The sequence below is a fragment of the Ambystoma mexicanum genome, chromosome 1p, assembly GCF_040938575.1.
Source record: "Ambystoma mexicanum isolate Mex_15411 chromosome 1p, UKY_AmexF1_1, whole genome shotgun sequence".
Classification (NCBI taxonomy): Eukaryota; Metazoa; Chordata; class Amphibia; order Caudata; family Ambystomatidae; genus Ambystoma; species Ambystoma mexicanum.
This window is the reverse complement of record NC_090921.1, coordinates 3,126,021-3,142,185: the sequence shown is the minus strand read 5'-3', so window position 1 is coordinate 3,142,185 and position 16,165 is coordinate 3,126,021. Positions and strand designations below refer to the sequence as shown.

At 48.1% G+C, this 16,165-nt stretch overlaps 5 non-coding genes across 5 annotated transcripts; all 5 read right to left on the bottom strand.

The window, feature by feature from the left end:
* Positions 1-284: 284 nt before the first annotated feature.
* On the bottom strand, positions 285-358 carry TRNAI-AAU (transfer RNA isoleucine (anticodon AAU)). The gene has a single exon. It is a non-coding gene; the product is annotated as a tRNA-Ile (tRNA).
* Positions 359-3,867: 3,509 nt separating this feature from the next.
* On the bottom strand, positions 3,868-3,941 carry TRNAI-AAU (transfer RNA isoleucine (anticodon AAU)). The gene has a single exon. It is a non-coding gene; the product is annotated as a tRNA-Ile (tRNA).
* Positions 3,942-7,447: 3,506 nt separating this feature from the next.
* TRNAI-AAU (transfer RNA isoleucine (anticodon AAU)) lies at positions 7,448-7,521 on the bottom strand. Its single transcript has one exon. It is a non-coding gene; the product is annotated as a tRNA-Ile (tRNA).
* A 3,509-nt stretch (positions 7,522-11,030) lies between these two features.
* TRNAI-AAU (transfer RNA isoleucine (anticodon AAU)) lies at positions 11,031-11,104 on the bottom strand. The gene has a single exon. It is a non-coding gene; the product is annotated as a tRNA-Ile (tRNA).
* Positions 11,105-14,598: 3,494 nt separating this feature from the next.
* On the bottom strand, positions 14,599-14,672 carry TRNAI-AAU (transfer RNA isoleucine (anticodon AAU)). The gene has a single exon. It is a non-coding gene; the product is annotated as a tRNA-Ile (tRNA).
* Positions 14,673-16,165: the final 1,493 nt, after the last annotated feature.

The following is a 16,165-nucleotide window of genomic DNA, read 5'->3' as shown; positions in this document are numbered from 1 at the left end:
TCAATTTGGGACTGGAGGGAAATACCTGTGCTGCCACCACAGGCTAAGAAGAGGAGGACCACGGATAGACTGCCTTCTTGCAGTCCTTTTGCTACAGCACTAGGACATGTAGTCATTTCAGGAGCCAAAGAACTGTTTTTGGCATTAGCCAGAGGAAGTCTTTGCTTATATTGTGCTATTACTCAGAATTCCACATCGGCTTATTATTTTACAGATTTCATATTCGTCCAATGAGAGTTCTTCATTCATGAAGCTCCAATTTTAAAAGGAAACTTAAAAAGGTGTGGCCAGTACGGGGATCGAACCCGCGACCTTGGCGTTATTAGCACCACGCTCTAACCAACTGAGCTAACCGGCCATTAATACTCACGTACAAAGCAACAGCTACTAGCAGCTGCTGTCAGCAGAACAATGTTCTTAGTACATTCCCATTGAGCCCTTAGCGCCTGCGGTCAGCACATGGGAAGGCGACTTGCAGCCCATGAGACGCGCCTGACAAGATGGAGCAGGTGACATCTAGGCCATACTTTGGCATGCACTGGATAAGAGCATTTGCACAAGATGTCGTCTTTGGGCCAGTTACAACCACTTTTGGGAAGGCTTACTGCTGCCACGGACTGCTGCCATTATAGACTCCACGCTCGAGGCTACATTATGAGGGGCAGCTGTCCTGTCCAAGCCTCAATGCCTAATGACTCTAGAGTTGCTCCATATATAATACTAGTCCAATTTAGGTATTTTGCAAAAAAAGTTATTTGCCACTTGGCTTACTTATGGCAACCTATTCTAAAGTCACTTCCAAGGTGACTCTAAGCAGTGCTTTAAGTGGGATTAGAAATTGAGGGGGGCTCTCCTTAGGGGGCGTGGCCTAGGCATGGGTGTGCTTAGTCCACGCCCCCATCAAGAACCCCCCTCACCTAAGAGTTGGGGGCTGCTAAAAGAAGCAGAGCTGGGATGCACTGGCATTATTACCTTTAATGCGCACATCCCCTCCTTTTAAACAAAAGAAGCGGCTAAGCGGAGCAAAGGTGTGACCCCAGAATGCCACAGCACACACCCAGCAGGCAGCCTTTTCATTCAAGGAGCCACATGCTGCAATGCTTTACCACAGGCTCCTTGAATGAAAGTGATGCCTGCTGCTGATGGCTCTGTACTCTGAAACAGGAGGAGGTCTGAACTGCCCAGCAGTTTCTGCTCAGTTGTTTCTGAGTAAATAGCCATCAGCCAGCGTGAGTAGCGCAGGGGCTTCATGCTGGGTGATGGCTATTTACTCAGAAACAAAAGGAGGCCTGGCAGTCCAGCCCTCCTCCTGTTTCAGAGTACAGAGCCACCAGGCAGCCTGCACTGGACGGTTGCACCTGCTGCTTGCAGGTGACAGCACTTCGGTTTAGAAAAAAAGAAAAGGCAATTACTTTTTTTCTAATCCGTAGTGCTGACACCTGCACGCAGCTTGTGTAACCGTGCAGCCGCTGCACGGGCGGCCTCAGGTGTCAGCATGGCTGGGTCTAGTTGGGGGTGAGTCCCCGGCAGGGCCCCGGCTTAGGAGCCTTTTCTGGAGACTGCCGGATCTCGGCCCATGCTAGCCCCAGCCCACTTAAAGCTCTGCCTCTAAGTATCAAAGACTGATGATGCTCCTTGAAATGTCTTTTTTCCGGGAAGTCACCTCTGTCCGTGTATCTCACCAGGAACTGGATGTGTTGCCTGCAGGTTACATATAGATTGCTGTGGTAGGTGCATTAACCCACTAGGCGAGCTTATCAGGTGTCAAACCTGGGACTTGCAAGACACACATGCACACAAACACATGCTGCAAAAAACTGGACTTCCTCTGAGGCATCAGGTTGAATGTTGGTGCATGTCCCTTCCTTCATCTAGTATTACTTCCATTGGCCGATGGCAACCATTTTCCACCCCAATGTTGAAGATATTTAGTTTCACAAAGAGAGATTAATCATTGGGGGTGCGAGGCATGTAAAATCTGGCCCAGAATTAAGTCTTTGTCTTCACCCTGGGGCGTATGTTGATATGGGTAGAGATGTCTCCTGCCACTGTACCCGGGGACGTCAGTTGGGGGTTGCTAGAGGTCACATCTGCGACCTCTGAGGTCTCCCTTGCGACATCTGTGTTCTCCCTTGCAACCTCTTGAAAAAAGTTCTCTTTTTTTGTTTTTTTGGGGGGGTTTTGTAATGCAAGCTCCTAGGCTGTGGCCAGCACCATGTAGCTCTTTACTTCTGGAGGGGCTGGCTTTCTTGTTCAGGGCCGTTAAAAAAAATAAGAAAAATAAGAACAGGAGTGCCAAAAGTCTAACACTTTCAGCACTGACCCTAAATAAGAAAGAATAGGAATACCAAATAATGTGTCTTTCTGGAATGCTATACAATAATTGCTAGACTCATTAAAGGTTTATTTCAGGCACACTTCAGGGGGTGAGTCACTGATTTAGTCTGTTCTTAAACGCCTCAACTCAGCCTTTCATCTTTCTGAGGTCGATAAATGAGTACCAACACATGTTGGGTGATATTGGGTGTATATTTTTACAATATAAAGCGCTTAAGCGTAAGTGCTATATAATAACACATAATTATCATTTGGTCATGGACTTCTGCTTGCATTCACAGTAATTTGGGAATATGGGCCTATACACTCTGATCTTAACAATACATATGGCGATCCATTCTTGTATGAAATGTACATCACATTATGTACATCACACTATAGTGATATTGTAACCATATTTTTCGTGGTGTACAATGCTATGTGATGCCACTTCCTGTTTTGTCAACGGGTGAAAGGTTGTGTTCCATCGCTTCCTGCGATATCACTTCAGGGTGGGGTCAAATGACATCACTTCCTGTGATGTCATCAGGGGGTCAAGGGTCGTGTGATGTCACTTCCGCTACCCCTGGCATTTTGGTGAAATGACGTCCCTTTGGTGTTGCTGCCTGTTAATGATTGCTTAAACACTCTCTCCTCTCAAAGCTGTGAGATTTGCTGTGCTCTTGCTTACTCCCCATTCCAAGCCGCTTCTACCCCGCCGTACTGAGCATCGTTGCGCAGTCATGCCTCCTGCCTGCAACATTTTCAGTTGAGTGGGTGACAGCCCTGTTATCATTTGCCAGTTGCCTTCTCCATTTACAGGAATTGTAATCAATTGCCTTTGCACTCACACATTTGCCGGGCATGGGTATCATTTGCACAGGTAATCAATCAGTTGCCATTCTTTGGCAATGACTGCCCAGGTCCCATAGCATTTGCCAGGATCAGAAGCTGGGCACGGCTATGTGGGGCAGGGATGCTGCTGATAGGATATCCCAGCAGGTCCTTGACCTATTCCAAACAATGAGACCTTGTAGAGGAAACCAAGAGGAAAGATTGGTACACAGCGATTTGATTGATGGGGGACCTGCAAAAAAGGGGGGATTCCCAGGGGGTGTCCAAAGTTTAAGTTACCCATGGCGGGCCAGAGGGGTGCTGTGCTGCGATGTTGGGCCCATCTCCTCCCCGCAGGGTGATCCGACTCCCACAATTCAGAAGCCAGAAGACTCCTGAGATGTCAGCACACTGCAAACTTGGAGTGATGTTATCAATTTGGGACTGGCGGGAAATACCTGTGCTGCCACCGTCGGCTAAGAAGAGGAGGACCACGGATAGACTGCCTTCTTGCAGTCCTTTTGCTACAGCACTAGGGCATGTAGTCATTTCAGGAGCCAAAGAACTGTTTTTGGATTTAGCCATAGGACGTCTTTGCTTATATTGTGCTATTACTCAGAATTCCACATCGGCTTATTATTTTACAGATTTCATATTCGTCCAATGAGAGTTCTTCATTCATGACGCTCCAATTTTAAAAGGAAACTTAAAAAGGTATGGCCAGTACGGGGATCGAACCCGCGACCTTGGCGTTATTAGCACCACGCTCTAACCAACTGAGCTAACCGGCCATTTATACTCACGTGCACAGCAACAGCTACTAGCAGCTGCTGTCAGCAGAACAATGTTCTTAGTACATTCCTATTGAGCCCTTAGCGCCTGCGGTCAGCACATGGGAAGGCGACTTGCAGCCCATGAGACGCGCCTGACAAGATGGAGCAGGTGACATCTAGGCCATTCTTTGGCATGCACTGGATAAGAGCATTTGCACAAGATGTCGTCTTTGGGCTAGTTACAACCAGTTTTGGGAAGGTTTACTGCTGCCACGGACTGCTGCCATTATAGACTCCACGCTCGAGGCTACATTATGAGGGGCAGCTGTCCTGGCCAAGCCTCAATGCCTAATGACTATAGAGTTGCTCCATATATAATACTAGTGCAATTTAGGTATTTTGCACCACAAAGTTATTTGCCACTTGGCTTACTTATGGCAACCTATTCTAAAGTCACTTCCAAGGTGACTCTAAGCAGTGCTTTAAGTGGGATTAGAAATTGAGGGGGGCTCTCGTTAGGGGTGTGGCCTAGGCATGGGTGTGCTTAGTCCACGCCCCCATCAAGAGCCCCCCTCGCCTAAGAGGTGAGGGTTGCTAAAAGAAGCAGAGCTGGGGTGCACTGGCATTATTACCATTAATGCGCCCAGCCCCTCCTTTTAAACAAAAGAAGCGGCTAAGCGGAGCAAAGGTGTGACACCAGTATGCCACAGCTCACACCCAGCAGGCAGCCTTTTCATTCAAGGAGCCACATGCTGCAATGCTTTACCACAGGCTCCTTGAATGAAAGTGATGCCTGCTGCTGATGGCTCTGTACTCTGATACAGGAGGAGGTCTGAACTGCCCAGCACGCCTTTTGTTTCTGAGTAAATAGCCATCAGCCAGCGTGAGTAGCGCAGGGGCTTCATGCTGGGTGATGGCTATTTACTCAGAAACAAAAGGAGGCCTGGCAGTCCAGCCCTCCTCCTGTTTCAGAGTACAGAGCCACCAGGCAGCCTGCACTGGACGGTTGCACCTGCTGCTTGCAGGTGACAGCACTTCGGTTTAGAAAAAAAGAAAAGGCAATTACTTTTTTTCTAAACCGTAGTGCTGACACCTGCAGGCAGCTTGTGTAACCGTGCAGCCGCTGCACGGGCAGCCTCAGGTGTGAGCATGGCTGGGGCTAGTCGGGGGTGAGTCCCCGGCAGGGCCCCAGCTTAGGAGCTTTTTCTGGAGACTGCCGGGGCTCGGCCCATGCTAGCCCCAGCCCACTTAAAGCTCTGACTCTAAGTATCAAAGACTGATGATGCTCCTTGAAATGTCTTTTTCCGGGAAGTCACTTCTGTCCTTGTATCTCACCAGGAACTGGATGTGTTGCCTGCAGGTTACATATAGATTGCTGTGGTAGGTGCATTAACCCACTAGGCGAGCTTATCAGGTTTCAAACCTGGGACTTGCAAGACACACATGCGCACAAACACATGCTGCAAAAAACGGGACTTCCTCTGAGGCATCAGGTTGAATGTTGGTGCATGTCCCTTCCTTCATCTAGTATTACTTCCATTGGCCAATGGCAACCATTTTCCACCCCAATGTTGAGGATATTTAGTTTCACAAAGAGAGAATAATCATTGGGGGTGCAAGGCATGTAAAATCTGGCCCAGCATTAAGTCTTTGTCTTCACCCTGGGGCGTATATTGATATGGGCAGAGATGTCCCCTGCCACTGTACCCGGGGACGTCAGTTGGGGGTCACCAGAGGTCGCATCTGCGACCTTTGAGGTCTCCCTTGCGACATCTGTGTTCTCCCTTGCAACCTCTTGAAAAAAGTTCTCTTTTTTTGTTTTTTTGGGGGGGTTTTGTAATGCAAGCTCCTAGGCTGCGGCCAGCACCATGTAGCTCTTTACTTCTGGAGTGGCTGGCTTTCTTGTTCAGGGCCGTTAAAAAAAATAAGAAAAATAAGAACAGGAGTGCCAAAAGTCTAACACTTTCAGCACTGACCCTAAATAAGAAAGAATAGGAATACCAAATAATGTGTCTTTCTGGAATGCTATACAATCATTGCTAGACTCATTAAAGGTTTATTTCAGGCACACTTCAGGGGGTGAGTCACTGATTTAGTCTGTTCTTAAACACCTCAACTCAGCCTTTCATCTTTCTCAGGTCGATAAATGAGTACCAACACATGTTGGGTGATATTGGGTGTATATTTTTACTATATAAAGCGCTTAAGCGTAAGTGCTATATAATAACACATCATTATCATTTGGTCATGGACTTCTGCTTGCATTCACAGTAATTTGGGAATATGGGCCTATACACTCTGATCTTAACAATACATATGGCGATCCATTCTTGTATGAAATGTACATCACATTATGTACATCACACTATAGTGATATTGTAACCATATTTTTCGTGGTGTACAGTGCTATGTGATGCCACTGCCTGTTTCGTCAACGGGTGAAAGGTTGTGTTCCATCGCTTCCTGCGATATCACTTCAGGGTGGGGTCAAATGACATCACTTCCTGTGATGTCATCAGGGGGTCAAGGGTCGTGTGATGTCACTTCCGCTACCCCTGGCATTTTGGTGAAATGACGTCCCTTTGGGGTTGCTGCCTGTTAATGATTGTTTAAACACTCACTCTCTGCTCTCAAAGCTGTGAGATTTGTTGTGCTCTTGCTTACTCCCCATTCCAAGCCGCTTCTACCCCGCCGTACTGAGCATCGTTGCGCAGTCATGCCTCCTGCCTGCAACATTTTCAGTTGAGTGGGTGACAACCCTGTTATCATTTGCCAGATACCTACTCCATTTACAGGAATTCTAATCAATTGCCTTTGCACTCACACATTTGCCGGGCATGGTTATCATTTGCACAGGCAATCAATCAGTTGCCATTCTTTGGCAATGACTGCCCAGGTCCCATAGCATTTGCCAGGATCAGAAGCTGGGCACGGCTAAGTGGGGCAAGGATGCTGCTGATAGGATATCCCAGCAGGTCCTTGACCTATTCCAAACAATGAGACCTTGTAGAGGAAACCAAGAGGAAAGATTGGTACACAGCGATTTGATTGATGGGGGGCCTGCAAAAAAGGGGGGATGCCCAGGGGGTGTCCAAAGTTTAAGTTACCCATGGCGGGCCAGAGGGGTGCTGTGCTGCGATGTTGGGCCCATCTCCTGCCCGCAGGTTGATCCGACTCCCACAATTCAGAAGCCAGAAGACTCCTGAGATGTCAGCACACTGCAAAGTTGGAGTGATGTTATCAATTTGGGACTGGAGGGAAATACCTGTGCTGCCACCACAGGCTAAGAAGAGGAGGACCACGGATAGACTGCCTTCTTGCAGTCCTTTTGCTACAGCACTAGGACATGTAGTCATTTCAGGAGCCAAAGAACTGTTTTTGGCATTAGCCAGAGGAAGTCTTTGCTTATATTGTGCTATTACTCAGAATTCCACATCGGCTTATTATTTTACAGATTTCATATTCGTCCAATGAGAGTTCTTCATTCATGAAGCTCCAATTTTAAAAGGAAACTTAAAAAGGTGTGGCCAGTACGGGGATCGAACCCGCGACCTTGGCGTTATTAGCACCACGCTCTAACCAACTGAGCTAACCGGCCATTAATACTCACGTACAAAGCAACAGCTACTAGCAGCTGCTGTCAGCAGAACAATGTTCTTAGTACATTCCCATTGAGCCCTTAGCGCCTGCGGTCAGCACATGGGAAGGCGACTTGCAGCCCATGAGACGCGCCTGACAAGATGGAGCAGGTGACATCTAGGCCATACTTTGGCATGCACTGGATAAGAGCATTTGCACAAGATGTCGTCTTTGGGCCAGTTACAACCACTTTTGGGAAGGCTTACTGCTGCCACGGACTGCTGCCATTATAGACTCCACGCTCGAGGCTACATTATGAGGGGCAGCTGTCCTGTCCAAGCCTCAATGCCTAATGACTCTAGAGTTGCTCCATATATAATACTAGTCCAATTTAGGTATTTTGCAAAAAAAGTTATTTGCCACTTGGCTTACTTATGGCAACCTATTCTAAAGTCACTTCCAAGGTGACTCTAAGCAGTGCTTTAAGTGGGATTAGAAATTGAGGGGGGCTCTCCTTAGGGGGCGTGGCCTAGGCATGGGTGTGCTTAGTCCACGCCCCCATCAAGAACCCCCCTCACCTAAGAGTTGGGGGCTGCTAAAAGAAGCAGAGCTGGGATGCACTGGCATTATTACCTTTAATGCGCACATCCCCTCCTTTTAAACAAAAGAAGCGGCTAAGCGGAGCAAAGGTGTGACCCCAGAATGCCACAGCACACACCCAGCAGGCAGCCTTTTCATTCAAGGAGCCACATGCTGCAATGCTTTACCACAGGCTCCTTGAATGAAAGTGATGCCTGCTGCTGATGGCTCTGTACTCTGAAACAGGAGGAGGTCTGAACTGCCCAGCAGTTTCTGCTCAGTTGTTTCTGAGTAAATAGCCATCAGCCAGCGTGAGTAGCGCAGGGGCTTCATGCTGGGTGATGGCTATTTACTCAGAAACAAAAGGAGGCCTGGCAGTCCAGCCCTCCTCCTGTTTCAGAGTACAGAGCCACCAGGCAGCCTGCACTGGACGGTTGCACCTGCTGCTTGCAGGTGACAGCACTTCGGTTTAGAAAAAAAGAAAAGGCAATTACTTTTTTTCTAATCCGTAGTGCTGACACCTGCACGCAGCTTGTGTAACCGTGCAGCCGCTGCACGGGCGGCCTCAGGTGTCAGCATGGCTGGGTCTAGTTGGGGGTGAGTCCCCGGCAGGGCCCCGGCTTAGGAGCCTTTTCTGGAGACTGCCGGATCTCGGCCCATGCTAGCCCCAGCCCACTTAAAGCTCTGCCTCTAAGTATCAAAGACTGATGATGCTCCTTGAAATGTCTTTTTTCCGGGAAGTCACCTCTGTCCGTGTATCTCACCAGGAACTGGATGTGTTGCCTGCAGGTTACATATAGATTGCTGTGGTAGGTGCATTAACCCACTAGGCGAGCTTATCAGGTGTCAAACCTGGGACTTGCAAGACACACATGCACACAAACACATGCTGCAAAAAACTGGACTTCCTCTGAGGCATCAGGTTGAATGTTGGTGCATGTCCCTTCCTTCATCTAGTATTACTTCCATTGGCCGATGGCAACCATTTTCCACCCCAATGTTGAAGATATTTAGTTTCACAAAGAGAGATTAATCATTGGGGGTGCGAGGCATGTAAAATCTGGCCCAGAATTAAGTCTTTGTCTTCACCCTGGGGCGTATGTTGATATGGGTAGAGATGTCTCCTGCCACTGTACCCGGGGACGTCAGTTGGGGGTTGCTAGAGGTCACATCTGCGACCTCTGAGGTCTCCCTTGCGACATCTGTGTTCTCCCTTGCAACCTCTTGAAAAAAGTTCTCTTTTTTTGTTTTTTTGGGGGGGTTTTGTAATGCAAGCTCCTAGGCTGTGGCCAGCACCATGTAGCTCTTTACTTCTGGAGGGGCTGGCTTTCTTGTTCAGGGCCGTTAAAAAAAATAAGAAAAATAAGAACAGGAGTGCCAAAAGTCTAACACTTTCAGCACTGACCCTAAATAAGAAAGAATAGGAATACCAAATAATGTGTCTTTCTGGAATGCTATACAATAATTGCTAGACTCATTAAAGGTTTATTTCAGGCACACTTCAGGGGGTGAGTCACTGATTTAGTCTGTTCTTAAACGCCTCAACTCAGCCTTTCATCTTTCTGAGGTCGATAAATGAGTACCAACACATGTTGGGTGATATTGGGTGTATATTTTTACAATATAAAGCGCTTAAGCGTAAGTGCTATATAATAACACATAATTATCATTTGGTCATGGACTTCTGCTTGCATTCACAGTAATTTGGGAATATGGGCCTATACACTCTGATCTTAACAATACATATGGCGATCCATTCTTGTATGAAATGTACATCACATTATGTACATCACACTATAGTGATATTGTAACCATATTTTTCGTGGTGTACAATGCTATGTGATGCCACTTCCTGTTTTGTCAACGGGTGAAAGGTTGTGTTCCATCGCTTCCTGCGATATCACTTCAGGGTGGGGTCAAATGACATCACTTCCTGTGATGTCATCAGGGGGTCAAGGGTCGTGTGATGTCACTTCCGCTACCCCTGGCATTTTGGTGAAATGACGTCCCTTTGGTGTTGCTGCCTGTTAATGATTGCTTAAACACTCTCTCCTCTCAAAGCTGTGAGATTTGCTGTGCTCTTGCTTACTCCCCATTCCAAGCCGCTTCTACCCCGCCGTACTGAGCATCGTTGCGCAGTCATGCCTCCTGCCTGCAACATTTTCAGTTGAGTGGGTGACAGCCCTGTTATCATTTGCCAGTTGCCTTCTCCATTTACAGGAATTGTAATCAATTGCCTTTGCACTCACACATTTGCCGGGCATGGGTATCATTTGCACAGGTAATCAATCAGTTGCCATTCTTTGGCAATGACTGCCCAGGTCCCATAGCATTTGCCAGGATCAGAAGCTGGGCACGGCTATGTGGGGCAGGGATGCTGCTGATAGGATATCCCAGCAGGTCCTTGACCTATTCCAAACAATGAGACCTTGTAGAGGAAACCAAGAGGAAAGATTGGTACACAGCGATTTGATTGATGGGGGACCTGCAAAAAAGGGGGGATTCCCAGGGGGTGTCCAAAGTTTAAGTTACCCATGGCGGGCCAGAGGGGTGCTGTGCTGCGATGTTGGGCCCATCTCCTCCCCGCAGGGTGATCCGACTCCCACAATTCAGAAGCCAGAAGACTCCTGAGATGTCAGCACACTGCAAACTTGGAGTGATGTTATCAATTTGGGACTGGCGGGAAATACCTGTGCTGCCACCGTCGGCTAAGAAGAGGAGGACCACGGATAGACTGCCTTCTTGCAGTCCTTTTGCTACAGCACTAGGGCATGTAGTCATTTCAGGAGCCAAAGAACTGTTTTTGGATTTAGCCATAGGACGTCTTTGCTTATATTGTGCTATTACTCAGAATTCCACATCGGCTTATTATTTTACAGATTTCATATTCGTCCAATGAGAGTTCTTCATTCATGACGCTCCAATTTTAAAAGGAAACTTAAAAAGGTATGGCCAGTACGGGGATCGAACCCGCGACCTTGGCGTTATTAGCACCACGCTCTAACCAACTGAGCTAACCGGCCATTTATACTCACGTGCACAGCAACAGCTACTAGCAGCTGCTGTCAGCAGAACAATGTTCTTAGTACATTCCTATTGAGCCCTTAGCGCCTGCGGTCAGCACATGGGAAGGCGACTTGCAGCCCATGAGACGCGCCTGACAAGATGGAGCAGGTGACATCTAGGCCATTCTTTGGCATGCACTGGATAAGAGCATTTGCACAAGATGTCGTCTTTGGGCTAGTTACAACCAGTTTTGGGAAGGTTTACTGCTGCCACGGACTGCTGCCATTATAGACTCCACGCTCGAGGCTACATTATGAGGGGCAGCTGTCCTGGCCAAGCCTCAATGCCTAATGACTATAGAGTTGCTCCATATATAATACTAGTGCAATTTAGGTATTTTGCACCACAAAGTTATTTGCCACTTGGCTTACTTATGGCAACCTATTCTAAAGTCACTTCCAAGGTGACTCTAAGCAGTGCTTTAAGTGGGATTAGAAATTGAGGGGGGCTCTCGTTAGGGGTGTGGCCTAGGCATGGGTGTGCTTAGTCCACGCCCCCATCAAGAGCCCCCCTCGCCTAAGAGGTGAGGGTTGCTAAAAGAAGCAGAGCTGGGGTGCACTGGCATTATTACCATTAATGCGCCCAGCCCCTCCTTTTAAACAAAAGAAGCGGCTAAGCGGAGCAAAGGTGTGACACCAGTATGCCACAGCTCACACCCAGCAGGCAGCCTTTTCATTCAAGGAGCCACATGCTGCAATGCTTTACCACAGGCTCCTTGAATGAAAGTGATGCCTGCTGCTGATGGCTCTGTACTCTGATACAGGAGGAGGTCTGAACTGCCCAGCACGCCTTTTGTTTCTGAGTAAATAGCCATCAGCCAGCGTGAGTAGCGCAGGGGCTTCATGCTGGGTGATGGCTATTTACTCAGAAACAAAAGGAGGCCTGGCAGTCCAGCCCTCCTCCTGTTTCAGAGTACAGAGCCACCAGGCAGCCTGCACTGGACGGTTGCACCTGCTGCTTGCAGGTGACAGCACTTCGGTTTAGAAAAAAAGAAAAGGCAATTACTTTTTTTCTAAACCGTAGTGCTGACACCTGCAGGCAGCTTGTGTAACCGTGCAGCCGCTGCACGGGCAGCCTCAGGTGTGAGCATGGCTGGGGCTAGTCGGGGGTGAGTCCCCGGCAGGGCCCCAGCTTAGGAGCTTTTTCTGGAGACTGCCGGGGCTCGGCCCATGCTAGCCCCAGCCCACTTAAAGCTCTGACTCTAAGTATCAAAGACTGATGATGCTCCTTGAAATGTCTTTTTCCGGGAAGTCACTTCTGTCCTTGTATCTCACCAGGAACTGGATGTGTTGCCTGCAGGTTACATATAGATTGCTGTGGTAGGTGCATTAACCCACTAGGCGAGCTTATCAGGTTTCAAACCTGGGACTTGCAAGACACACATGCGCACAAACACATGCTGCAAAAAACGGGACTTCCTCTGAGGCATCAGGTTGAATGTTGGTGCATGTCCCTTCCTTCATCTAGTATTACTTCCATTGGCCAATGGCAACCATTTTCCACCCCAATGTTGAGGATATTTAGTTTCACAAAGAGAGAATAATCATTGGGGGTGCAAGGCATGTAAAATCTGGCCCAGCATTAAGTCTTTGTCTTCACCCTGGGGCGTATATTGATATGGGCAGAGATGTCCCCTGCCACTGTACCCGGGGACGTCAGTTGGGGGTCACCAGAGGTCGCATCTGCGACCTTTGAGGTCTCCCTTGCGACATCTGTGTTCTCCCTTGCAACCTCTTGAAAAAAGTTCTCTTTTTTTGTTTTTTTGGGGGGGTTTTGTAATGCAAGCTCCTAGGCTGCGGCCAGCACCATGTAGCTCTTTACTTCTGGAGTGGCTGGCTTTCTTGTTCAGGGCCGTTAAAAAAAATAAGAAAAATAAGAACAGGAGTGCCAAAAGTCTAACACTTTCAGCACTGACCCTAAATAAGAAAGAATAGGAATACCAAATAATGTGTCTTTCTGGAATGCTATACAATCATTGCTAGACTCATTAAAGGTTTATTTCAGGCACACTTCAGGGGGTGAGTCACTGATTTAGTCTGTTCTTAAACACCTCAACTCAGCCTTTCATCTTTCTCAGGTCGATAAATGAGTACCAACACATGTTGGGTGATATTGGGTGTATATTTTTACTATATAAAGCGCTTAAGCGTAAGTGCTATATAATAACACATCATTATCATTTGGTCATGGACTTCTGCTTGCATTCACAGTAATTTGGGAATATGGGCCTATACACTCTGATCTTAACAATACATATGGCGATCCATTCTTGTATGAAATGTACATCACATTATGTACATCACACTATAGTGATATTGTAACCATATTTTTCGTGGTGTACAGTGCTATGTGATGCCACTGCCTGTTTCGTCAACGGGTGAAAGGTTGTGTTCCATCGCTTCCTGCGATATCACTTCAGGGTGGGGTCAAATGACATCACTTCCTGTGATGTCATCAGGGGGTCAAGGGTCGTGTGATGTCACTTCCGCTACCCCTGGCATTTTGGTGAAATGACGTCCCTTTGGGGTTGCTGCCTGTTAATGATTGTTTAAACACTCACTCTCTGCTCTCAAAGCTGTGAGATTTGTTGTGCTCTTGCTTACTCCCCATTCCAAGCCGCTTCTACCCCGCCGTACTGAGCATCGTTGCGCAGTCATGCCTCCTGCCTGCAACATTTTCAGTTGAGTGGGTGACAACCCTGTTATCATTTGCCAGATACCTACTCCATTTACAGGAATTCTAATCAATTGCCTTTGCACTCACACATTTGCCGGGCATGGTTATCATTTGCACAGGCAATCAATCAGTTGCCATTCTTTGGCAATGACTGCCCAGGTCCCATAGCATTTGCCAGGATCAGAAGCTGGGCACGGCTAAGTGGGGCAAGGATGCTGCTGATAGGATATCCCAGCAGGTCCTTGACCTATTCCAAACAATGAGACCTTGTAGAGGAAACCAAGAGGAAAGATTGGTACACAGCGATTTGATTGATGGGGGGCCTGCAAAAAAGGGGGGATGCCCAGGGGGTGTCCAAAGTTTAAGTTACCCATGGCGGGCCAGAGGGGTGCTGTGCTGCGATGTTGGGCCCATCTCCTGCCCGCAGGTTGATCCGACTCCCACAATTCAGAAGCCAGAAGACTCCTGAGATGTCAGCACACTGCAAAGTTGGAGTGATGTTATCAATTTGGGACTGGAGGGAAATACCTGTGCTGCCACCACAGGCTAAGAAGAGGAGGAGGCCTTCTTGCAGTCCTTTTGCTACAGCACTAGGACATGTAGTCATTTCAGGAGCCAAAGAACTGTTTTTGGCATTAGCCAGAGGAAGTCTTTGCTTATATTGTGCTATTACTCAGAATTCCACATCGGCTTATTATTTTACAGATTTCATATTCGTCCAATGAGAGTTCTTCATTCATGAAGCTCCAATTTTAAAAGGAAACTTAAAAAGGTGTGGCCAGTACGGGGATCGAACCCGCGACCTTGGCGTTATTAGCACCACGCTCTAACCAACTGAGCTAACCGGCCATTAAAACTCACGTGCACAGCAACAGCTACTAGCAGCTGCTGTCAGCAGAACAATGTTCTTAGTACATTCCCATTGAGCCCTTAGCGCCTGCAGTCAGCACATGGGAAGGCGACTTGCAGCCCATGAGACGCGCCTGACAAGATGGAGCAGGTGACATCTAGGCCATTCTTTGGCATGCACTGGATAAGAGCATTTGCACAAGATGTCGTCTTTGGGCTAGTTACAACCAGTTTTGGGAAGGTTTACTGCTGCCACGGACTGCTGCCATTATAGACTCCACGCTCGAGGGTACATTATGAGGGGCAGCTGTCCTGGCCAAGCCTCAATGCCTAATGACTATAGAGTTGCTCCATATATAATACTAGAGCAATTTAGGTATTTTGCACCACAAAGTTATTTGCCACTTGGCTTACTTATGGCAACCTATTCTAAAGTCACTTCCAAGGTGACTCTAAGCAGTGCTTTAAGTGGGATTAGAAATTGAGGGGGGCTCTCGTTAGGGGGTGTGGCCTTGGCATGGGTGTGCTTAGTCCACGCCCCCATCAAGAGCCCCCCTCGCCTAAGAGGTGAGGGTTGCTAAAAGAAGCAGAGCTGGGGTGCACTGGCATTATTACCTTTAATGCGCCCAGCCCCTCCTTTTAAACAAAAGAAGCGGCTAAGCGGAGCAAAGGTGTGACACCAGTATGCCACAGCTCACACCCAGCAGGCAGCCTTTTCATTCAAGGAGCCACATGCTGCAATGCTTTACCACAGGCTCCTTGAATGAAAGTGATGCCTGCTGCTGATGGCTCTGTACTCTGAAACAGGAGGAGGTCTGAACTGCCCAGCTCGCCTTTTGTTTCTGAGTAAATAGCCATCAGCCAGCGTGAGTAGCGCAGGGGCTTCATGCTGGGTGATGGCTATTTACTCAGAAACAAAAGGAGGCCTGGCAGTCCAGCCCTCCTCCTGTTTCAGAGTACAGAGCCACCAGGCAGCCTGCACTGGACGGTTGCACCTGCTGCTTGCAGGTGACAGCACTTCGGTTTAGAAAAAAAGAAAAGGCAATTACTTTTTTTCTGAACCGTAGTGCTGACACCTGCAGGCAGCTTGTGTAACCGTGCAGCCGCTGCACGGGCAGCCTCAGGTGTCAGCATGGCTGGGGCTAGTCGGGGGTGAGTCCCCGGCAGGGCCCCGGCTTAGGAGCTTTTTCTGGAGACTGCCGGGGCTCGGCCCATGCTAGCCCCAGCCCACTTAAAGCTCTGACTCTAAGTATCAAAGACTGATGATGCTCCTTGAAATGTCTTTTTTCCGGGAAGTCACTTCTGTCCTTGTATCTCACCAGGAACTGGATGTGTTGCCTGCAGGTTACATATAGATTGCTGTGGTAGGTGCATTAACCCACTAGGCGAGCTTATCAGGTTTCAAACCTGGGACTTGCAAGACACACATGCGCACAAACACATGCTGCAAAAAACGGGACTTCCTCTGAGGCATCAGGTTGAATGTTGGTGCA